The sequence below is a fragment of the Gymnoscopelus microlampas genome (assembly GCF_963454915.1).
Source record: "Gymnoscopelus microlampas genome assembly, chromosome: 14".
Lineage (NCBI taxonomy): Eukaryota > Metazoa > Chordata > Actinopteri > Myctophiformes > Myctophidae > Gymnoscopelus > Gymnoscopelus microlampas.
In genome coordinates, this window is record NC_139951.1 from 22,801,162 (window position 1) to 22,827,607 (window position 26,446).

The following is a 26,446-nucleotide window of genomic DNA, read 5'->3' on the forward strand; positions in this document are numbered from 1 at the left end:
ATTCTTGTACACTACACATAAACCCATTATCTATAATTAAACACAGAGGGACCTTTTATTAAAGATGTACAATTTGTTGAATACTTTCAGCGTCAATTGATTGATAGGTCATGGTCTATAGATGATGAGAAGCTAGGTGGACATATTATTGTCTTTGTTTGTATTTGTTCTATTCTCATTTTCCACTTCTGTGTGTGTGTGTGTGTGTGTGTGTGTGTGTGTGTGTGTGTGTGTGTGTGTGTGTGTGTGTGTGTGTGTGTGTGTGTGTGTGTGTGTGTGTGTGTGTGTGTGTGTGTGTGTGTTTGTGTGTGTGTGTGTGCGTGCGGGTTATGCCAGTGAGAGCAGCTGGGTCTATGTGACTCACTAATGAAAGAGTGCAGAGATGATATACTATAGACACTTGAAATATGCTATATCAAACACACACACGCACGCACGCACGCACGCACGCACGCACGCACACACACACACACACACACACACACACACACACACACACACACACACACACACACACACACACACACACACACACACACACACACACACACACACACACACACAGTATCATAGCAAGAGGCATACGCTATCTTCAATGCACACACCCACATACTGTACCAGAGAACTAGCTGTACTTTAGTCAGGGATATCCATTTAAAATATACTTAATAGAGACAGTAAGCAGCTTCATCCTTCATTAAATCAAACAAAACTCTGATGAGGTACATGGCATGCTGTAAGCACACACGCACACCCGCTAGCCTGTCTTAATGCATTAAAGCAATCATTAATAATTGATCTGTATTGTTTAGAACTAGATGTTCAGGCCATGTTGGGTAACGTACCATGTGATGTAACACCTATATATGTCATCTAATAATATATTAGATGTTCAGACCACTATGAAGACTTCACATGTAGATTTTCATTATTTGTGTTTGTTTTGTTTTTTTTACATTTTGAAATTTTGTGTGACTTCTTATGTGACTTTTTTTTGTGACATTCACCCAAATGCCAATTTTAATATACGATGATCACACCTCAATTATTTATGATTCAGTTTGTGGAGCTCGGTCAGTTCGTACCTCTGTACTCAGTACTTGAGTGATTATGTACTGCACTGCACTTAAATGGCTGTTGAATGAATGCATGAATGCTCCTAGTTATCAGCTTTATCGTTTATTTCTTTGTTTTTCTTTTTCAAGTTAAATGAGGCCTTGTGTCAAAGATGACCCAAGATGATTATAAACATCATGTCACAACCAAGGCTAGGGAAACAATGAACCCAAAAACCGGCAGCAGCAAAACATTGGCAGCCCTTTTCAAGCTACAGGATAGCTTCAGGGTGGGCCAACAGCCAAAACAACAAACAAAAGGAAACTAAACACAAACAACCTAAAATTACCTAATCAAATCAAAATGCAAACAATGAACCTAACTCCTAATCAAAAAACATGTGAAAACAGATTACACATAAAAGTGGCGGTGGGGGTGTCTATGTGACTCATTAATGAAAGAGTGCAGAGATGATATACTAACTAGACACTTGAATTACGCAATATCAAACACACACACACACACACACACACACACACACACACACACACACACACACACACACACACGTACACGCACGCGCAGGCGCGTGCGCACCCAGTGTCATATCTTCAATGCACACACACACCCACATACTGTACCAGAGAACTAGCTGTACTTTGGGATATCCATTTGAAATATACTTAATGGAGACAGTAAGCAGCTTGATCCTTCATTAAACCAAACAAAACTCATACATCATTGATGAGGTACATGCTGTAAGCACACACGCACACCCTTTAGCCTGTCTTATTGCATTAAAGCAATCATTAATAATTGATGTGTATTGTTTAGATGTTCAGGCCACGTTTGGTGACATACCATGTTATGTAACACCCATATATGTCATCTAATAATATATTAGATGTTCAGACCATTTTGACATTTTGTGTGACTTTTTTTTGTGACATTCACCCAAATGGCAATTTTAATATAAGATGATCACACCTCAATTATTTATGATTCAGTTTGTGGAGCTCGGTCAGTTCGTACCTCTGTACTTGAGTGATAATGTACTGCACTTAAATGGCTGTTGAATGCTCCTAGTTATCAGCTTTATCGTTTATTTCTTTGTTCTATTTCTCAAGTTAAATGAGGCCTTGTGTCAACCCCACCAAACCTGGGCTGTTAAAAAGAACAAACACTTCAATCAAAACCTTTCACAAAAAATATCAGTTTATCTGGAAGTCTGGCTGGGGGTGGAAACCGACTTTTTAAACCCCCTGCTGGAAGGCTGGAACAAATCAACACCCTGGAACGGCCTCACACTCATTCAATCAGCACACCTGCAGCCATCGCGCACAGAGCGACATCCAGGCACAGACAAGAGTAAAACCCATAAAAACATAAAATGAAACACACAGTACGGCCGTAACAGCTTGTGGATGAAGCTGCACAAATTCACTTTCAGTTAAATTACCAAGCATTTATTTGCTGGTGCAGACAGTGGTGCCGTGGTTCTGTTTCATGACGTCATGGACGTACAGTCATGAGTTGCGTTTGGTCTAGTTTTGAGGAGACAGACATACTGTACGCAGACAAAACCTGTTGTAGACTGGTTGGACTTAAGTCATGATGCCTTGATATAGATATTTCTCTGATCATGGATTTTTTTTTTAGCATCAACCAAATTTAAAGAATCTCCAACGATCCCTGACTTCCAGGACTCGACTCTTCATCACAGACCTCTTCAAGACAATACCCATGACACTCCACCTCCAGATTATCATCAGAACGACCTCCAGGATTCCTATCATCAGGATTCTAACAGCTCTCGCTCAACACTACCCAGACCAATACTCCTTTGTCTTGAGCTACTAGTTGCCTTGAACCACCTCAGAATGTTTTTCTCCTGTTTATTACAAGAGCACAAAGCAGTCAATTACAGGCATGCATCCTTTGAAATATTTAGCTGACCTTATCTTATCCCTTGTCTTACTGTGAAACCTGTGCCATCAAATAATTAACTCCTAGATCAGTAACATTACAATAATAAGCAATTGTACTGTACCTCTGCTCTCCTCTCCCATCTGGCCTCCAAGAGAGAAGATAACAGCATTAACTAGATAAAGTGCTCTTCAGAGCACAGGTCTCCGCCAGGTCGGTAGGCTATTGTGGCCTCCTGGTGGCGCTATAATAGGCCAATGTGAAAAGGGTGCCATTTCTTCTTAGGCCTTGCACGACAATCGGACAATGACTGCATTCATGATTTGAGGCATTTTGTTAAAAACATTTGTTTAGATAAATTAGACCTGCTGGTGGCGCTATAACAGGCCAATGTTAAAAGGGTGGCATTTGTTCCTCAACATAGTGTGAATGTGCGTGCAAAGTTTGACCGCAATCGGACGGTGCGTTCATGATTTGCGGAATTGTGTTCAAAACAAGCCAATAATGCAAACTTTTGATGTCAATCTTAGCCAATCAGGATGGAATATGAAAAATCAAACACATCCGTCTTGTAGTAGTATAAAAGAATGTGTTTTACATAAGTCGGCCTCCTGGTGGCGCTATAAAAGGCAGATGTGAAAAATGCAGGGCAAAGGTTTTTCCTTGACCTCTAGGGAGTGTGCATACAAAGTTTTACACAGATCTGTGCAGTTATAGGTAAAAACACGAATCGGCATGTTATAGCGCCACCATGAGGCTGATTTGCCACCATGAGGCACCATGAGGCTGATTTGCCATTTGAAAAAAAATCAAATGGCATTTCTTCCTCGGCCTAGTGGGAATGTGCGTGCAAAATTTCACGGAAATTGCATCCTGTGTTCATGATTTGAGGCATTTTGTTCAAAACGGAGCACTCCTGCAAACTTTGGAAGACATTTTTAGCCAATCAGGATGGAATATGAAAAATCTGAAAGACCAGTTTTGTTTAATGACTATATATAGCAAACTTTGGAAGACATTTTTAGCCAATCAGATATTGTGTACCGATTTGCGGGATTTTTGGACAAAATCTGTAGGAGTAATGTCAAAAAATATGTTTTGCACAAATCGGCCTCCTGGTGGCGCTATAAAAGGCCCATGAGAAACATTTGGGGCAGGGGTTCTGAATTGGCATCCAGGGAGTGTGTGTGCACAGTTTCGCTGCGATCAAGCCAACGGTGCCGGAGATAAGCTGGTGACAGACGGACGGACACACACACACACACACGGACGGACGGACAGGGGGAAAAACATACTCTCTCGCCATGCCTTTCGGCCTGGCGGAGACAATAACAGGATTATTTCATGCAATTTCCATAGTTAACCGCCTTACCATATACCCCACTTTGAAAGTGGATTGACTGCAACAGGGGCACCCCACACAATAAAGGCATGTCAGTATGAAATTGCTGCGGAAATGTAGCTGTGTGACATTTCCATAGCCTCTACTTGTATATATATATTGAGGGCACAGTACTATAAACCCTTGCAAAGGTTTTCCCATCGAATACGGTAAGATGTGAAGTTTCGCGGTGCATAACGGCCGATCTACACCAGACTTTTCAAAGCGAGCGTATATGCGTGGCGCGTACACCGTGTTTGTTGAGATCCAATTGATATCAATGATAGCGGCTACACCAAGCGCGCGGATATGCGAGTCCCACATACACAGGCTTTAAAATAGGACTGGATCTAAAAGTGTGTGTGCGCGAAAATTCTCTGGTGTAGATCGGCCGTAAGCTGTCACTGGCGTCACTGGCATGCGAACAAATGTGTAATCAGTGGGACTGGGAACAGGTGCGTGCACCACCCCGTCAGATCACCCTTTCAGAGCAGCACATTAGGTATCTGGTCAGTATGAGGGGCCGTTCAGGCCATAAATAATGAAACACTTTCACACACGCTAACGAGACAGTCTTATACTTACTACTGAAATGCTTTTACATTCAATTTTGAGACACTTTCACACACGCTGATGAGACACTCTTACATATACTACTGAAATGCTATACGTTCAATATTGAAACACTTGCACACTCACTACTGAAACACTCTCACGTACATACATACTTTGTAAATCGATGCACGTTCATATATGAAACTTTATACATACTCATCTGAACACTTACGCATACATATGAGAAACACATACACATACATATATACTTCTGTGTCATATACACATGCATACGAAATGCTTGCACGCATACAAGTTAAACATTTATACATTTATATCTGAAACACTCACACATACACATATGAAAAGGCTGCATGTATATTGCTGAACACTTGTACATTTACAATTGAATTTCTTGTATATTATAACAAACTAAAATGAAAACTTTAGATGCATGTGCAAGCCTTTCACATGTATTCGTACAAGTAATTTCAGTAGTATGTATAAATAAATTCAATAATATATATACACATAATTTCAGTGATATGTATAAGTGAGTTCAGTATAATGTATAAAAGAGTTTCACATGTATTCATACAAGTGATTTCAGTAGTATGTATAAATGATTTCAATAGTATATATACATGATTTCAATAGCATACATACACATAATTTCATTATAATGTATACAAGAGTTTTACATGTATTCATACAAGTGATTTCAGTAGTATGTATAAATGATTTCAATAGTATATATACATGATTTCAATAGCATGTATAGATCATTTCACTATTATGTATACAATAATTTCACATGTATGCATACAAGAAATCTCAGTAGCATACGGAAGTGATTTCATTAACACCGGAAGGCACGGGCAGGTGCGCGCGCACACCAGGAAGACATTTCCAGAGAAGGAGAAGATAAGAAGGAGAAGACAAAGGCAGCATGCAGAGATGCGATGCGAACGTCTTTTTACCACTGGTCTCAGTAGCGGGGGGGCGGAGGTGGAGGTGGGGGTGGGGAGACGTCCCCTTTTAACTCTATAGGAGACGTGCATTAAACTTTAAAGAAAACATGCAGTGCAACTATAATAAATATCCAGTTGAAACGTGACGCTTGTGGATCTGCTTTTTTCGGCTTCTAGGGTTCAAGTGGTTGATGTAAAAAAAAAAAAAAATCATATCACACAATGATTTGGCGGACCCCCTGTAGTAACTCTGAGGATCCCCTGTTGAAGCCCCCTGCTCTACTCTATTTAGTCTAAATTAATGGATAAGTTATAGAACTGCCCCTAGCCATTTCCTATAAAACAGTGGTTCTCAACCAGTGGTCCTTGAGGGGGTCCCCAGCAAAAGGTTTTAATACATTTTCACCCCTTTATCCATATTGTAGGCTATATGTTGGCTATTCAAAAATAGCAGATATACAATAAATAAAAATAAAAGATTAATGTTAGTGGCACCAAAAAGATTCCCCCCGTTGACAAAACCGTCCCGGGGGGCACCGAACGGGTCCGCACTGACCCCAAATAGCTGATCTAGGCTATATGGGTTGAAGTGGTTAAACTGCTGGGGACCCCCAGAACACTTCCAAGGACCCCCCTGATGCGCGGCAGCGCGGGACGGGCGGGTGTCTGTCTGTCTGTCTGTCTGTCTGTCTGTCTCTGGTGGGGCATGAAATGAAGAAAAAAAAACTGAAAAAAACCCTGTAACAGAGTCCCACTGAGCATTTTTCGGTCTATTAGACGTCTAAATGACGTCTAAACGTCACCTAGCCGTCTAGTCTAAATCCGGTTTATGAGTGGTCTAGAATTGAAAGTTTTTTCAACGTCTAAACCTAGCCTAGACGTTGTTTCAACGTCGTTTGAACGGCTAGATATAAATATATAACCGTTCAAATGACGTTCAACGTCTAAGCTTAGCCTAGACGTCAAAAAAACGTTCATTTTTAGACCTGTCATAAACCAATTTTAACCTAGACGTTATTTAGCCGTCTAATTTTAACCCAATTATAGACTATAGACGTTGTTTAGACGTCCTGTAAACGTCTATTTAATAAGGATATTAATATACTTATAATTAAATCAGATGTTTAAATAACATCTAAACAATTTGTAGGCATTATATACCTTTAAGATCTATCAGATTATTCACACAAAACCTATATTAATGCATTTAAATACCTCAATTTTAATGCAGATCCTGGTTCTCTGCCAAAAATTCCTGATGGACCAAATTTAACCCTTTTTGCTTACCTTTGTAGTGTAGTCCCATGATGTTCTGATCATTTGTTTACATTATGTTGTCATCTTTCGGGATTAAATAGGTTGCAGTGTAACACTAATGTCATGCTATTCTTTATTGTACCAATGGATAAAATCATTTTTCTTAATGTTAACATTGATTTACTCTGAACATAACTACCATTCAACTGTAAGTTCAATCACAATACATATTTCAGCAACAAAAAACATACCAAAGCTTGTACAATCGTTCTTTAATTTTTGCACCTCTTAATGCTTTAAACCATTAAGACCTGTCATGTTAGATTTTAAACACTTTAACACATCTTATACTTGAGCTATTAAAAAATAGCAGATCTACAAGCTCATAGCACGGTGCCGCGCTACGAGCTTGTTGATCTGCTATATTTCTTTGAACGTATGTTTTTTCCTCAAATCTTTGCTTTGCCTAGATTTGAGTTAGAAATGTGTGTGTGTGTGTGTGTGTGTGTGTGTGTGTGTGTGTGTGTGTGTACATATATTCAAAGATTTGCACTTTTTTTTTTACAAAAAATAGAAGATCTACAAGCTCTTATAGCGCCGGACAGAGTTCCGCGCTATGAGCTTGTAATCTGCTATTTTTTGAATAGCCTAATAAATCTTAAGTGACACAGATGCGTTCCCTGTCCTATTGGGTTAAACAACTAGAAAAGACCAAATGATCAAATAATAACATTGGATTTGCTTCAAGGCGTTGCCCTCTTCTTCTTGTAACTCCCTCCACCACTTCTACCAGGCGCCTGCTTGAAGTGGTCAGAGATGGCAGCGCTGACCAGGTTCTCCATTGTCTCTCTGAATGTCTTCTGAACGGCTTCTGCAGTCAAAACAATGACAAATAACTCTCAGGCTGACAGTAGACATTACAGAGGTTATCTAGTATATGTCAGTCACACGTGTACAACGTGAATAAGCAATTAACAAATAACTAGCACTGACAAAGTTATTTTTACCATTGATGACAGATAGAAGGCAGTGCTTTTGAAAGCTCTCTCCTGCTGTCCATGCAAGTAGAAAGGACTCATCAGGGCATTGGTGAAAAGTCTGAAACAAAAAGAAAACGCAAAGCTAAATTGCAAAAAGAAAAACGGCACACTCTGCCAACCTGCAATGAAGACAATTATGTTGATATGAAACAGAAATAATACATTAACACAGTGGAAAGTGATAAACAATACTTCCATTCTTACTTTTGTCTGTCTGCCTGTGATTTAGAATTTGAGGCTATACTTTGGCTGGTGCAGATCTTAATAAACAACATTACTTGTTTTCAAGTTCAACATCATTATCTCTCCCCAATTAAATCTTTGCCAGAGTAAGATGACTTACAAACTTTATCAAAATGTACCTTTTGGAATCCTGTGACTTTCTCCAGGGAGTTCTGATAAGATTTCCTGTTGGTGAAAGACAAGGTAATTAGGCTACATGTCATACTTGCAACATCACCATTGAGGATTACTGTTAAAGTCAATTGAAAGGTGGAGTAGAGTCAAGACATTTTCTTGGCCCAGATTACGGCTTCACTGTAGGGGAGAGAAAACCCCCATTGCAACCCATTTTGCTCACTGCTACAATCAATTGAAAGTTACCTTGTGTAGTTCAGGATCTGACTTGGACCGGTGTGTAGCTTCAATATTCTGCTGGGTGTGAAAACACATTGAAATTACACCTTCTTACGAGTAGATGTACTGTTGTTGAAATACGTAATATGTGGGGCAGCAGCTCTGTAGAATACAACTCTCGTAGACGTATTTATGATTCTGACGTTTTCAATCTACGAAAACGTCAGAATCATAAATACGTCTACGAGAGTTGTATTCTACAGCTAGGGCAGCAGGACACGGGAAGCGTGATTGCACCAACTTTTCCATGATTTTGCTCAAAACAGGTCAAATACTTATAGGAATAACCTTAGCCTCCTTCCACAGCTTTTGACATAGACCCACATCCAAACATCTATCAATAATATGACAGATAGGAGATGCTATATTCTCAGCACTTTACCATCCAGATTATCTAGACCTTACTATCAGGAAGAGAGCAGAGTAACTGCTCCACAAATAGTTGCAAGGAGTTGCAGTCATTGTCGTGGAATAGCCAGATAGATAGATACATAGATAGATAGATAGATATATAGATAAAATGTGACAAAAGTCAGCAGTTCGCCACTTCTAGACATTACCTAGAAGAGAGCTGTAAATACATGTAAATAGGCTACTGATTGATTTAAACCAGGGGTCTTCAACGTTTTCAGGCCAAGGAACCCTTGGCTGAGAGTGAGATAAAGCAGGGACCCCCAATATATATTGTATAGAATATAATCTTTTCATAGATTTCATTGATAGCTTCATAGACTTGTTTGACAGCACTGCCATCAGTGTTGGATTCATGTTAATGTGTATTTTCAGACTTTTAACCACACACACCGTCCATACTAAGTAAACTTGACCCACTCTGTACTTGGTCTGCTTCCCCCCCCCCCCCCCCCCCTCCACCAAACCTCTTTGCCGAAAATAGCAGATCTACAAGCGCTGTGTGCTTGTAGATCTGCTATTTTTGGCTAAAGTTCTCCTCAGAATAGGGATGCTTGGTTGAAGTGGTTAATGTAAAAATCACAAAGATTTGGCGGACCCCCTGTAGTAACTCTGAGGAACCCCTAGGGGTCCCGGACCCCCTGTTGAAGACCCCTGATTTAAACAATATATTCAACACATGGCCCAACTCAAGTAAAGGTGAATAATGTTATAGTTAAAACTCACGAAACATTCAATTCATAATTACCTGTGGTGTTTGATCTGATAGCACCATTATTATTGCTCTTTGTCGGTTTTGCTTCAAAAAAAGAAAAGAAAGAAAAAAGAATACATTAATCAAATATTTCACAAGGTTCTGTAAAGTTTTAACTCCAGATTAAACATTACACAAACAAACGATTATTTTATTGTTAAAGTATTAAAAAATGAATTTAAACTCAAGTGATTGTAATTCGTTACGGTCCACCAGTAAAAAACATTGAACGCCAGCCATGACGCCAGCACTTTGTTTGGGCAGAAGCTAGCAGCTGGTAGCTAGTTGGCTAACGCTAACTTGTACATGACCAACTAACTCAATAAACATCAACTCAATAAACATGTCAACACAAATAAACATCTCCTTCAAATAATGTATCCTTTAGCACTCACCTATGCAGTTCAGAATGAATGTTTTTTTGCAATTCTGTTCTTATAGTCTCTTCTGTTCAGTTTTCCTCTTGCGTTTAGAACGCGTTGCTGACTTCCGTGTTGTTATGAAACTCCAGGGGTTGCCACGTCTTGTGAGACCGCTAAGCAAAACAACAATGTTGCCAAGTCTCCGGAAAGAAACAAGCAAAACGACCGCCAAACCCAATCTGCGGTTTACTGTAGATTAGAAAGTCTAGTGATGCGAGGATAGCAGTTTACTGCTTGGCTTTCACTCGTTCCTCTGTATTTTATATTAGCCTATCACCATTATTGCAAACTGCCTTTATTTGTTATATTTATACATATTTAAAAAATATATTTGCATATTATCACCATTATGCAAACTGCATTATTTCGCTGTAATAGTATTTCTAAACATATGTACGTTTTCAAACAACATGACTAAGAAATGAAATACATTTAATGGTTTAAATATGGTCTAAATCTAAACGTTGATATATAGTTTTGATTTAAACGTCTAGATCAAGGCTAGATCTAAACTATACTGTATATTGATCAATAGTGACAATAGTGAGATATATAATAATTTATTAACCTAATGTTAGCACCCTAAAATAAAGATTTTCAAACAACATGAATAAAAAAATAAAAGTTTAGAAATGGTCTACATTTGAACGTTGATATATAGTTTTGATATAAACGTCTAGATCAAGGCTAAATCTAAACTATACTGTATATTGATCAATGGCTATTCAAATTATTTTTGTCCAATATTTGGAGATCAGTAATGCAACTTACAGTTGTTTTTTTTAATCAATATGTATGGAATAATTGTTTAAATTCAATTGGCTAGATTTGGTCTAGATATAGACCAAATCTACACCATCTAATTTAGGTCTACAATAAAAACGAACGTCTAAATAACGACTATGGCTCACTGGGGTATTTCTACTTGCAGTATTGATAGCCTACTTAAAGTAAAAATGTGAGTATTTTTTTTCTCCACTGGGAGGGAGAGAGAGACCCCCTCGCATCACTACCAGGGTCCTTAAGTTGGGAGTGTTCTGGGGGTCCCCAGCAGTATAACCACTTAAACCATATAGGCGGGATAAATGACAAACATAGCCTATATGAAAATATCCAATCTACAAGCTCACAATGCAATGCATTGTGAGCTTGTAGATCTGCTATTTTCAAAAAAAAATGTGAAAAACACCATAAATATTATATAGTGGTCCCTGGCACTAACCTCGTGGTTGGACTGGACATACAGTCAGTGCCAGTGGAGAAAAAAAATACTCACATTTTTACTTTAAGTAGGCTATCAATACTGCAAGTAGAAATACTCTGTTACAGGGTTTTTTTCAGTTTTTTTTTCTTCATTTCATGCCCCACCAGAGACAGACAGACAGACAGACAGACAGACAGACACCCGCCCGTCCCGCGCTGCCGCGCATCAGGGGGGTCCTTGGAAGTGTTCTGGGGGTCCCCAGCAGTTTAACCACTTCAACCCATATAGCCTAGATCAGCTATTTGGGGTCAGTGCGGACCCGTTCGGTGCCCCCCGGGACGGTTTTGTCAACGGGGGGAATCTTTTTGGTGCCACTAACATTAATCTTTTATTTTTATTTATTGTATATCTGCTATTTTTGAATAGCCAACATATAGCCTACAATATGGATAAAGGGGTGAAAATGTATTAAAACCTTTTGCTGGGGACCCCCTCAAGGACCACTGGTTGAGAACCACTGTTTTATAGGAAATGGCTAGGGGCAGTTCTATAACTTATCCATTAATTTAGACTAAATAGAGTAGAGCAGGGGGCTTCAACAGGGGATCCTCAGAGTTACTACAGGGGGTCCGCCAAATCATTGTGTGATATGATTTTTTTTTTTTTTTACATCAACCACTTGAACCCTAGAAGCCGAAAAAAGCAGATCCACAAGCGTCACGTTTCAACTGGATATTTATTATAGTTGCACTGCATGTTTTCTTTAAAGTTTAATGCACGTCTCCTATAGAGTTAAAAGGGGACGTCTCCCCACCCCCACCTCCACCTCCGCCCCCCCGCTACTGAGACCAGTGGTAAAAAGACGTTCGCATCGCATCTCTGCATGCTGCCTTTGTCTTCTCCTTCTTATCTTCTCCTTCTCTGGAAATGTCTTCCTGGTGTGCGCGCGCACCTGCCCGTGCCTTCCGGTGTTAATGAAATCACTTCCGTATGCTACTGAGATTTCTTGTATGCATACATGTGAAATTATTGTATACATAATAGTGAAATGATCTATACATGCTATTGAAATCATGTATATATACTATTGAAATCATTTATACATACTACTGAAATCACTTGTATGAATACATGTAAAACTCTTGTATACATTATAATGAAATTATGTGTATGTATGCTATTGAAATCATGTATATATACTATTGAAATCATTTATACATACTACTGAAATCACTTGTATGAATACATGTGAAACTCTTTTATACATTATACTGAACTCACTTATACATATCACTGAAATTATGTGTATATATATTATTGAATTTATTTATACATACTACTGAAATTACTTGTACGAATACATGTGAAAGGCTTGCACATGCATCTAAAGTTTTCATTTTAGTTTGTTATAATATACAAGAAATTCAATTGTAAATGTACAAGTGTTCAGCAATATACATGCAGCCTTTTCATATGTGTATGTGTGAGTGTTTCAGATATAAATGTATAAATGTTTAACTTGTATGCGTGCAAGCATTTCGTATGCATGTGTATATGACACAGAAGTATATATGTATGTGTATGTGTTTCTCATATGTATGCGTAAGTGTTCAGATGAGTATGTATAAAGTTTCATATATGAACGTGCATCGATTTACAAAGTATGTATGTACGTGAGAGTGTTTCAGTAGTGAGTGTGCAAGTGTTTCAATATTGAACGTATAGCATTTCAGTAGTATATGTAAGAGTGTCTCATCAGCGTGTGTGAAAGTGTCTCAAAATTGAATGTAAAAGCATTTCAGTAGTAAGTATAAGACTGTCTCGTTAGCGTGTGTGAAAGTGTTTCATTATTTATGGCCTGAACGGCCCCTCATAGGTCAGGCATAGTGTTAGACTGCGTTTAGACAGCGTTTGCACCAACAACCTGGGCATTCCCTGATCAGGGTATGTGTTAACTTTCATGCTAAACATTGTAAAGTACATTCAATGCATTTTACTACTTGTGTACTGTGAATGTTTGGCTGATGTTGAAGTATAGTATTCGTAATTTGATTCTGATTACAACTGTGACGCACACAAAATGTATGGTCACATTTATGTTGTTTTTATTTGAAGATGATATTTTTGTGAAAAGAATGTTTCTCATATGCACCTGCATGGACAAGAATGGACAATCATTTCTTGGTTGAATCCAAGTGTTCAAAGTAACACTACACACAGTGGGACTTTCCTAGTGTTGCCACCACTAGGGGGCAGTGTGGCGATTATTTCTCAGAGACACATGTTGAATGGAATGACGTTGCTTCCTCATTCTGCTGAGGAAGGCTGACTGGAGAAGATCGTCTCCTTGTGTCTTAATTCTTCTATTCCTGTTTTAACAGGTTTGTACAACACTAAAGTGTCATAAACTGAATACAGTTGTTGGTGAAGTTATTAGTTTTATTGGAGATCGATTTTTATGAAGTGATGTGTCCAATTTGAGTGTGTTTGTGACCCAGTCCAAACTGTTGTTTTCATGTGCTCCTAAAATGGTGGATCTGCTTTGTTTTGTTTGTGACCAAGGCAGACTTTGTTTTTGGGCTCCAGATCATTCTATTTTACTGTCTTTAGATTAGTATAAGTGTTAAGAACGATTTTGGGTTAACAGTATTATTGATTATAAAACGTTTTGTATTTTAATGCACTTTAAGCACTCAAGCTAAAAACGTTTTTCCAGAGCCTGATTATTTTAACTCAGTCATGCACTACCCATACTTACCTGATGCCTACTAATCTGATGTTTATAGCAAAATGCTAGTTATGTCCATATAGTGGGCACTTCTGTCTATGACAGACATTTAAAGGGACATTCCTTGCATTTTTGTGTTTTGGTTCAAACAGATGCAACTGATAAAAGTAACTAAAGAAATGTGGTGATTATAACTAAATGTGACATTGAAACCCATTGAAATGTGATGTAATGAAAAGAAAGAATATTGTGAGAAAAGAAAGAATATTGTGACTATGTGAAAGTTTATTGATGAGAAGAAGAAAATGACAAGATATAAAGAGAAAAGTAATACAGTCTGTGCATTAATAAATATGCCTGATTCTGCTGAGGAAGGCTGACTGGAGAAGATCGTCTCCTTGTGTCTTAATTCTTCTATTCCTGTTTTAACAGGCCTTTTCAGCAGCAAACCTTATCTGTATATGGGTCTCAAATCTGGGACCTGTAACAGATTTGTGGGGGCTCGTCCGGGATCGGCGCCACCTGTTGGTCGGAGTTGGACGTCGATCTAGTGATTTCTGAACCTGTGGGCCAGGGTGCTTCATCATCAGAGCCAGCAGCTGTGAGAGTCAAGAGCGTCTGACTGTTGCCAGAGCAAGGACTTCACGAGCAGAGGGTGTCTGATTGATGTTCACGATGGCAGACGAGAGGAAGAAGCTGACCTGGACCATAAAGAAGAAGCTTTTCAACCTTTCTTCAGATGAACTGCTACAGCTTGCCAAGTGCATCTCACAAGAGCCTACTCAAGCTAAGTTGGTCAACCAGGATGAAGAGAGCTGTATTGATTATGTGTGTGCTTACATGGAGAGCGCCACTCTGCTAGAGTTAGATGATAAGGGCATATCACAGTTATTAGATATGCAAAAGATTATTGACGAAATTATTGCTATGCATACTAAGAGTGATGTTACAACAGGGGTTGGAGCAGATGTGGATGTACCTGTTGTATCTGATGCTAATGTTTTTGAGAGTGTTCACACTAACCCACATGCTGTTTCTGATGCTAATGTTTCATCACTATTATCTGAAGGTGTCCACACTGACACACATGTCACAGATACACACTCTGACACGGCACCATTTGATTTGGCAGCTCAAACTGATGCCCTTGAATTGCAAATAAGTAAGCTGATGTCTACCTATGATGATTTGCGCCAAAAAGTTAAACAGGGTGGGGCTTCACATACTCTACACACCATAACTGACACACAACCCACTGATTCTCACCAGTCCCACAGTCTACACACCACAACTGGCACACAATACACCAACCAGTCCCGCAGTCCACATGTCATAACATTCCCCCCTCCCAACCATAGCCAACATCCCACTCACTATGCTGAAAGCATGATTTCCCTCAAAGACCTCCCCTTCCTCCAGAAGAAGGAATTCAAGGTACATGGAGGACAGATTGGCGATAATGCATCCGATATAACCTACAGCAATATCAGCAAGCAGATTGATCAAGGACTGAGAGAAATGCACACTGAGGGTGAAATCATACGAGCAGTGTTTCGCATTATAAAGCCTGGAAACTTCAAGGATATGCTCTCCAGCAAGGATGACATGACCATCAGCGAGCTGAAGAGCTTCCTACAATCCCACCTAGGAGAGAAAAGCAGTACTGAACTGTTCCAGGAACTGATAAGTGCCAAACAGCATGAGCATGAATCACCGCAGCAGTTTCTCTACAGGATGATGGGGCTCAAACAAAAAGTGATCTTCATGTCAAAACAGACAGACTCTGATATCAAGTACGAAGCATTAACAGCACAGAATGTCTTCCTTCGCACAGTCTGTCAGGGCCTGAATGAGAAGCATGATGACATCAGGTGGGAGTTAAAGTCCCTCCTCTCAGACCCTACAGTCACCGATGATGCACTGCTCAGACAAGTTAACAAAACAACAAGCGAAGAGAGTGAGAGGAAACGACGCTTGGGACGCAGTACTCGCCCCAAGACAGCTCAAGCTCACAGTGGTGAAGTTACTACCAGTGAAGTGAACAAAGAAAAGCCTGCCCCTGACACAAAAGTTAAGGATGAGCTCATCCATCAGCTAAGCGCTCAAGTACAGGCTCTGACGGAAGTAGTAGCCTCCCTACAGTCAAAAGCTGCAGCAAAGCCATCAACACCTGAGCCTCAGCCCCAGTCCACCTGCCAGTGTTCCAATAAACCGGGCCAAAGTCGACAAGTAAGGAAAGAGAGACCATATGGCTGCCATAGCTGTGTTAAAAATGACAATCCCAACTGCAACCACTGTTTCGCCTGTGGAGAAGAGGGACACCGTGCTGTCGGTTGCCTGAAGAGACCCAAGCAGTTGGGAAACTCCCCCCGGTCACAGCAGAGAGACAACCTGTGACCGGCACCAGCCTTCAGTCTCATCCAGACAGAAGAAAACCAGTACCAGCACAGTTCAATCACAATCTCGCCGCCCCTTCCCACTCATCAGCTGATGACAAGTCACCATCACAGCGAGTAGCTAAGCTAATTGGAAATAAATGCTTATTGAAATGCAATCTAAGTGGACATGCTGTGACTGTCCTTCTAGACTCTGGGGCCCAAGTTAGTATTATTGACAGGCCATGGAAACACAAATACCTACCCCAACAGGAATTGCGCCCGCTCAGTGAACTCTTAGGAAGCAGAGAATTGGAGCTCACTGCAGTCAATGGAGAACATATCCCATATGATGGATGGGTGGAACTCACCTTTAATCTACCGGGCAACAATGATCCAAATCTGGTCATCAGAGTACCCTTCCTGGTCAGCCGTGTGAGCCTTGTGAGGCCGATATTGGGCTTCAACGTTATTCAAGAGCTCATCCTAGGGCAGGAGGGCGAAATTGAAGTTGTTGCGGTTATTGGCAAGTTGCTGAGAGAGGCCATGCAGATCGAAAATGACCAAGCAGAGACAATTGTGAACTTGATACAGACCCCGGAATCCAACCAGCACCATGCAGTGGTGAGAGTTGGCCGTCAAGACATCATTGTTCGCCCAGGCCATGTTGCCCGCATCAAGTGCAAGGTACCCGCCGATTTCACCTCCCCTGTGGCACTGTTCGAGGTCAACCATCCAGACCTGCGACTGGAGGAGCTAGATATTGGTGATGGATTGCTCAAGGTCCACCATGTCAGACAGCCCTATGTGGAGATTCCCGTGGGTAACCACACCCCACACAACGTGACATTGAACAACTTCACAATGTTGGGCAGTATCCAGTCGATTGACAAGATAGTGAAGACAGATCAGATGGATAGCGTCGAGATCAACAATGTCAACTTACCTGTTCCTGTCGATGAAGATAACAGTGACCAAAAGGGACAACCATACAAGCTGTGGTCTCCCCCTGTCGATATAAGCCACCTAAGCGATGAACATCAAGCAGTAGCGAAACAAATGCTCTATGAGGAGTCAAGTGCGTTTGCTCAGGATGAAAATGACATGGGGTGCATTCCAAGCCTCCAAATGGGCATAAGCCTGAAGGATGACATTCCAGTACAGAGAACCTATGCAGCAATTCCCAAACCACTGTACAAGGAAGTTAAAGAGTACATTCAAGATTTACTGGCAAAGAAGTGGATTGTAAAGTCCAAATCTCCATACTCCGCTCCCGTGGTTTGTGTCCGCAAGAAGGATGGAAGCCTGCGGCTATGCATTGACTACAGGCTCCTGAACCAAAAGACAGTACCAGATAGACACCCACTTCCCCGTATTCAAGACCTCATTGACACGCTGGGTGGGTACAACTTGTTCTCGATTTTGGATCAGGGAAAAGCCTATCATCAAGGCTTCATCGCAGAGGGGTCGCGACATATGACAGCATTCATCACTCCATGGGGCTTGTACGAGTGGGTGCGCATTCCCTTTGGGCTTTCGAACGCCCCAGCTGCTTTTCAGAGAAGCATGGAGGAAATGCTAGACTCCTTGAGAGACGAATGTTGCATCCCATACTTGGATGACGTCCTCTGTTACAGTAAGACATTTGAAGATCACGTTGAGTCACTGAGACGGGTGCTGAAGGCCCTCCAACGCCACGGTGTAAAGCTCAGGCCAACCAAGTGTGAGCTCTTCAGAAAAGAGGTCCGTTATGTGGGGAAGCTGGTCTCTGCTGATGGAGTGCGGCTAGACCCCAAAGACCTGGAAGCCATCCAGGCCTTGAGGAGTAAAACCCCCAACACCGTTGGAGGGGTCCGGAAGCTGCTAGGATTTTTAAGCTACTACAGAACGTACATTCAAGATTTCTCTAGAATTGCCAAGCCGATCTATGAGCTCTTACAATCCAAAAACCCTGTCACCACCGTGCCTCAACCCAGACAGAAAAAGGGAAAAGGAGCCCAGCTGTCATCCAGAACCCCAATACAGTGGACTGAAGAGCACCAAAGAATTCTCGACCAGCTCATCCACACTCTGTCCAACCCACCAGTACTAGCGTACCCTGATTTCGAGCTCCCTTATGTGCTGCACACGGACGCGTCACAACAAGGTCTTGGTGCGGTGCTGTACCAGCGCCAGGGAGGGAAGCTCAGAATCATTGCATACGGGTCCAGGACGCTGACGCCTGCAGAGCGGAATTACAACCTTCATTCAGGCAAACTTGAATTCCTGGCTTTAAAGTGGGCCATATGCGAAAAGTTCAGAGACTACCTCTTCTATGCGCCCCACTTTGTTGTGTATACAGATAACAACCCATTAACCTACGTGCTGAGCACCGCTAAGCTCAATGCTGTCGGCCACCGATGGGTTGGCGAGCTAGCGGACTTCCGGTTTGAAGTCAAGTATCGACCAGGGAAGGTTAATGTGGATGCTGACACCTTGTCTAGGATGCCACTAGACATCGACAACTATGTTGACTCATGCACACAGGAGCTGTCCAGAGACATCATACTGGCAACGTGGGAAGGCAGTCATGCTGCCAAGAAGAACGATGTGGCTTATGTCGCTGTCCTGAACCTGTCACAAGATAGCTCAACCTCCCCGTCACCAGAGCTACTCCCAACCATCCCCCGTGATGAGCTCATTAAATCTCAACGAGATGACCCAGCCATCAGTCAAGTCATCAGGCTGAAAGAGACCGCCAACACACTGACCAATGACATGAAGAAGGGAGTTAGTGGTCTTGCAAGAAAGCTTCTACACCAATGGGAGAAACTTCATCTGGAAGATGGTCTGCTGTACCGGAGAACAAGCCAGAGGAGTCAGCTCGTCTTGCCCGACCAGTACCGAACTCTGGTGTTGAGACACCTCCATGATGATATGGGCCATATGGGGACAGAAAGGGTCTTGGGCCTAGCCAGGGACCGATTCTACTGGCCATACATGAAGCAAGATGTTGAAGCTTATGTAACAAGGAAATGTCGCTGCATAAAGCAGAAGAAGCCTGTCTCACACATCAGAGCACCGATGGGAAGCATTACCTCTACCTCACCCCTAGAGTTAGTGTCCATTGACTACCTCCACTTGGAGCCAAGCAAGGGAGGCTTTGAATACATTCTGGTGGTTATTGACCATTTTACAAGGTACGCCCAAGCCTACGCCACCAGAAATAAGTCCGGGGAGACAGCGGCAGAGAAACTCTTTGAGGATTTTATTCCACGCTTCGGGTACGCAAGTAAATTACACCACGACCAGGGAAGAGAATTTGAAAACAAACTCTTCAAGACCCTGCAACAACTCAGTGGAGTTGGTCATTCCAGGACCACACCCTACCATCCTCAGGGTAATCCTGCGGAAAGGTTCAACCGAACATTGCTCCAAATGCTTAGAACCCTGGGTGAAAAGGAGAAGGAAAGATGGAGAAACCACTTGCCGCAGGTCGTCCACGCCTATAATTGTACCAGGCATGAGGCAACAGGGTTTTCGCCTTTCTATCTAATGTATGGACGTCACCCACGCCTGCCCGTGGACATGATATTTGGCCTGGAAAATGAAGAGGAAGCCACTTCTCCGAGAGGCTATGCCGAGAAGTGGGCTCAAAGGATGAAGGAAGCTTACCGACTCGCCTCTGAGAATAGTCAACAGTCAAGTTCTCGAGGAAAGAGATACTATGACCGCCACATGAAGGGTGTTGTCCTTGAACCAGGTGACCGTGTCCTGGTACGTAATCTGAGTGAGAGAGGGGGTCCCGGTAAATTGAGATCATACTGGGAAAACACAGTCCATGTTGTGAAGGAGAGAATTGCTGATGGACCTGTTTACAGAGTTACGCCTGAAACAGGTGGAAACAGGATCCGAACACTACACCGCAACTTGCTCCACGTGGTCAATGACTTACCTGTAGACTTACCCCCGCAATCACAACCTGGAAGGAAGAGAGACTTCCCTAGAGACCTACCTGAACCCCAACCCCAGCAGAGAACAAGGAACAGACAGTCAACTTCAAGGAGACAGAGTGAAGGGCTCAGCAGTGACTGTGAGTCCTCAGATTCAGATGATGACGGACCACGATACTGGCTGAGAGTGCCAGTAATGAGAGAACGGGAGGGTTCACAAGTACAGCCCCGCTGTGAGCCTCAGAGAAACACTGATCATGTAACCTACACTCAGAGATCTGAACAAACCAGACTGCTCATACCTGAAAGAGAAACCAGAGGATATCCTATCCAGGGACGGAGAGTGGAAATGCCTGTGGAAGAGAACAGAGAAGAGGAGCAGTTACAGGAGCAGTTACCTGCTGATACAATACCTTCAGATGATGAGCAGGAGTATGTGAATCAGCAAAGGGAAGGACCAGTAGACCCTCAGTCAATCAGTGAACAACCCACCTGTGATCAAACCAGCAGTCCACAACCACGGAGGTCCACTCGTGACAGAAGGCCTCCCCAGATGTTCACCTACGGCTCATTGGGCCAACCCTCTTACCAACCCCAAACCATGGCCAACGCAGTGGGAGCCTATGAAACGTCATCCCTGCCAATCTGGGAGATGGGTCCACATCCCATGACATACCACACCCCTTTCAACAGACTACCATATCCCATACCATACCCAATGCTACCTTACCTCTCAACCATGCCATACGGTGTACCACACTTTGTGTACTGATTGACACAGCCACAAACACCCAAAATTACACAAACATAACTACCTGGATACACTACTTACCTTGAACCTATGGGGAAACACGCACACACAACACACATACTTACCTTGCACTTACCTTTGGGTATTGAGAAGTTGATGTATTTTCGATACCTTGAATTTAAGAGTTGAATGTCTGGAGCCATTTTTCTTTTGTCGGGGAGCGTGTGACGCACACAAAATGTATGGTCACATTTATGTTGTTTTTATTTGAAGATGATATTTTTGTGAAAAGAATGTTTCTCATATGCACCTGCATGGACAAGAATGGACAATCATTTCTTGGTTGAATCCAAGTGTTCAAAGTAACACTACACACAGTGGGACTTTCCTAGTGTTGCCACCACTAGGGGGCAGTGTGGCGATTATTTCTCAGAGACACATGTTGAATGGAATGACGTTGCTTCCTCATTCTGCTGAGGAAGGCTGACTGGAGAAGATCGTCTCCTTGTGTCTTAATTCTTCTATTCCTGTTTTAACAGGTTTGTACAACACTAAAGTGTCATAAACTGAATACAGTTGTTGGTGAAGTTATTAGTTTTATTGGAGATCGATTTTTATGAAGTGATGTGTCCAATTTGAGTGTGTTTGTGACCCAGTCCAAACTGTTGTTTTCATGTGCTCCTAAAATGGTGGATCTGCTTTGTTTTGTTTGTGACCAAGGCAGACTTTGTTTTTGGGCTCCAGATCATTCTATTTTACTGTCTTTAGATTAGTATAAGTGTTAAGAACGATTTTGGGTTAACAGTATTATTGATTATAAAACGTTTTGTATTTTAATGCACTTTAAGCACTCAAGCTAAAAACGTTTTTCCAGAGCCTGATTATTTTAACTCAGTCATGCACTACCCATACTTACCTGATGCCTACTAATCTGATGTTTATAGCAAAATGCTAGTTATGTCCATATAGTGGGCACTTCTGTCTATGACAGACATTTAAAGGGACATTCCTTGCATTTTTGTGTTTTGGTTCAAACAGATGCAACTGATAAAAGTAACTAAAGAAATGTGGTGATTATAACTAAATGTGACATTGAAACCCATTGAAATGTGATGTAATGAAAAGAAAGAATATTGTGAGAAAAGAAAGAATATTGTGACTATGTGAAAGTTTATTGATGAGAAGAAGAAAATGACAAGATATAAAGAGAAAAGTAATACAGTCTGTGCATTAATAAATATGCCTGATTCTGCTGAGGAAGGCTGACTGGAGAAGATCGTCTCCTTGTGTCTTAATTCTTCTATTCCTGTTTTAACAGGCCTTTTCAGCAGCAAACCTTATCTGTATATGGGTCTCAAATCTGGGACCTGTAACACAACCAGACATCAACAAAACACCTATAGCAACTGGGAAAATCGGGAGACTAATTCAATGTTTGTTTTTATTACAGATTGTGCCTTAGTGTTGAACCGCTGTTCTTTTAACCGTTTTGCTTTTATAGTCTATGCTGCTACATTTTTATTAATTATTTTGTGCTGTATACATATACAGTGATATACCCCAGTGGCTTTAAAGGAGTCCTCAATTACTGTCCACCCAAAGGGTAATTTAGGCTACAGCCAAAGACAGAAATATACAATGGTTATACTGCAGGTTTGCACTTAATTGATTGCTGTCCCTTTACTGTGTGGTGCTCATGGCTTTTAGCCTTTGAGTGTGTATTTGCGGTGATCTTTAATGCCAAGTGCACTTGGCTCTCGAGTATTTTTATTTAGCTGATTTGCAGTGATTAACCTGTGTGTACGGGCCTAACGAATGAGTACATTTCAGTGTGGCTACTTAGTCACGCTATTTTATGTCTCTTTAGTGGCCCTATGCAATCTACTATTGGGTGGCCTGTGGATGTAATCATTAAAGATGTCAATACTCTGTACTTTCTCCTGAAATGTGAATACATATATTTTTGCATTTAAGCCAACCATTATGTGTTCACTTAAACTGAACACTTACCTTTTGGGGAAGTTAAAGGAATATAATATGTACCTCGGGTCTCCCACCCTGTAATTGGGAGTGGCGAAGTCACACTGTGTATAATGGGAGTACTTGGTCTCTCCATTTGATTACAGATGGAACTAGTTGATTAAAATGTCTAGTTGGTAACAAAACCACGGTAGAAAAAAAGTGAGGCTGGGGTTATTGTTTTTATTTAGTATGTAGCCTGCATACTCTCGGCTCTCTCTGCAGTCGCTGGTGCTTGATCAAAGTCTAAAGTCTAATTTATGCTTTTTCGCATTATGGTGTCACTTGCCGAAAAGAACTGACTGCATTTTGCTGCTTGTACCTGCATGAGTAGTGACAAATAAACCTTCTTGATTCTTGGTTCAAACTTTCAATTGGGTGGAATTGGGTGGTCTGAGTTCGTTCCCCACCACTCAAGAAAATCCATCTCCCTTGAAACAAACAAACATAACTCACCCCATGTATAAACATGACCGAAGTGTATAAAACTCATGAATGTGCACGGCGCAGTGCACGAGCAGACAGCCACAGGCATGTTCCTGCAAAGCCAAGCCCATTCAGACAAAAAAATCAAACAGTGTCAAGTCACTGAGAATGTTGGGTAATAAAGGCAAATCCGTTTGTTGGCTGCCATGTTATTTGTGTCCAAAATGGCACTGATACCCAACATTACATAGTGGGGCTTTAAGTTGCATGCATTTAAATGGATAAAACCTAAACCAGACCTTGATATAAAATCAGCAGGGGTGTTAAAACTAGCAACAGTATTCGGGCCTGAGTTCGATTGCACACTTTATCCTGAGATTAGACAATTAACAGTTATCCACCTCTGCTTCAATAGTTCAATAGTGGGTTATTTCTTATTAACATATAATTAAAGAAAACAACAGTCTTATTAAAGGTAGGGTAAGTGATTTGCGTTGGTTACAATAAGTGTTTAATAGCTCTATATTGTGATAGTACTCATTGCTATAGAGTGTTTGTTCAGTATTAGGAGTCTCCTTGTCTCTCCAGCTCTTTATTGAACAGAAAATGCATTTTCGTTTCAGTTTCAGTTTAATTTCCAATTTTATCCAACCAGGACAGAGAACTCAATCAGGATACAGATTAAACAAGTGAAATTGGAAGTGATGACACTAAGAAATGAGCAGACAAAATTGGAACTGGAACACTATACAAATTAAGCTTAAAAATGGGTACTTTCTCCTGATTGGCTGAGATTTTGACACCTACCGAAAAATGTATTTTCTGTTTATTAAAGAGCTGGAGAGACGGGGAGACTCCTGTTACTGAACAAACACTCTATAGCAATGATTACTATCAGAATATAGTATTTTAACCTTTTAACAAAATACTTTTTGCTTTAACCAAAAAATATCACTTACCCTACCTTTAACATATATCATTTAAGAAAATAATTCTTCATGGAAATGAAGTTATCTTTAAGAGCCATGACAATGATTAGATCAACCAAGGCCACAGTCACAGAACAAGAGTAAAACACAAACAGGGGCAACAATTTCTTGTCTGGTGCAGAATCAGATGTATGTTTTCTGGTGATAGTCTGTTAACGCAGTGAAGCTCAATTATTCTGTAACCAACTTTCCAAAAACTCAGTAGGCAATAAGTCCAGACAAATAATAGCATTACATTTTCCATTATTCCGTTTATTCCGTTTCTGTGGGCAAGAGAAAAGTTGCTACTGGGCTAAATCGTGCAGCTGTTACGCTAACAAAGAAAGTCCCGTAATGGGGAAGGGGAAGGCTTGGCAGGACACAGGGAATAAAACAATTACAAATATTTCTATTAGTAGCAGTTTGTGAACGGCACTGCAATAAAAACACGAAAATATCAAGCAAGCTTACTGCGATCTTGGATCACATGACTTATGATTGTAGCTATTTGTTGAATTAAGTATTAATAATAAAATAAATGAATTCAAGGCATGAACTTGGTCTGGCACAAGTTCCAGCTTCTGCTCCGCAGATGGCAGCTTGTGATGCAGTAACTGGACGAACAGTTTGGTGGTTGGCTCCTTTTGACTACTGACACACACACACACGCACGCACGCACGCACGCACGCACGCACGCACGCACACGCACACGCACACGCACACACACACACACACACACACACACACACACACACACACACACACACACACACACCTATCATGGCAACGTGTGGCCGCCAGAACAAACTCGTCTGCTGCCCTTCATAGACCTTGTACCCTTGAAATTACATGCATGCATAAGTGTGTGCGTGTGTGTATGGTTTGTAGCATGGTTCATAGTTTACATAAAGTAAAACACCAGTCAAGTTTATACAAAGATTACAGATGTACTGTATTAACACTAGATTAGAGGAATGTTTAAGGTCTTAAGGTATAAAGGTGGAACCGTTATTCTGTTAACAAACTTCTTCAATTTAAAAAAAAGTTATTCTTTTTCAGTTTTACACAATAACCATTCCACATTAATGTGTTTTTTGACAACTTCTCTAAACACTATTAAACACCATTTTTATTTTGCATGTGTCTGCCGCAAAGTGGCCTTAAAGTCTTGATGCTCGCTATAGGCCGTGTAACATCTAATTGAACTTCTAGATGACATACTGTATATAAATAATATATACTGCATATAATTAAATACATATATACTGTATATACAGAACTACATAGTTACACCAAATGTTAGCAAGATGAGTTCATATTGATGACATTTACACCACAGGCACACTATTCTCCAATCAACGCCAAACACTGCAATAGTCAATAGTCATGTGTGGCACACTATTGCTCAAATCTGCACAAAATGTTCCACAAACACTGTTCGGGGGCGGGCATGAGAATAGTCACATCATCAGTGGCCACGTTAGGGGCCACGTCAGGGGACACCGTGCCAATCCTCACTAAACATGGCACAAATGATGTTCAGGGGCTTGTCTTAAGAACAGTCTCTCAGTCTCAAAAAACTAAATTGCACACATATGGGGTGCTACAGCAGTGTTACAGCAGTGTTACAGCA

General features: G+C 41.1%; 1 protein-coding gene across 1 annotated transcript in view; it reads left to right on the top strand.

Moving 5' to 3' along the window:
• Window positions 1–26,446, top strand: part of LOC311060979 (arf-GAP with dual PH domain-containing protein 1-like) — a 314,152-nt gene that overhangs the window by 219,820 nt on the left and 67,886 nt on the right. The window lies entirely within an intron of this gene.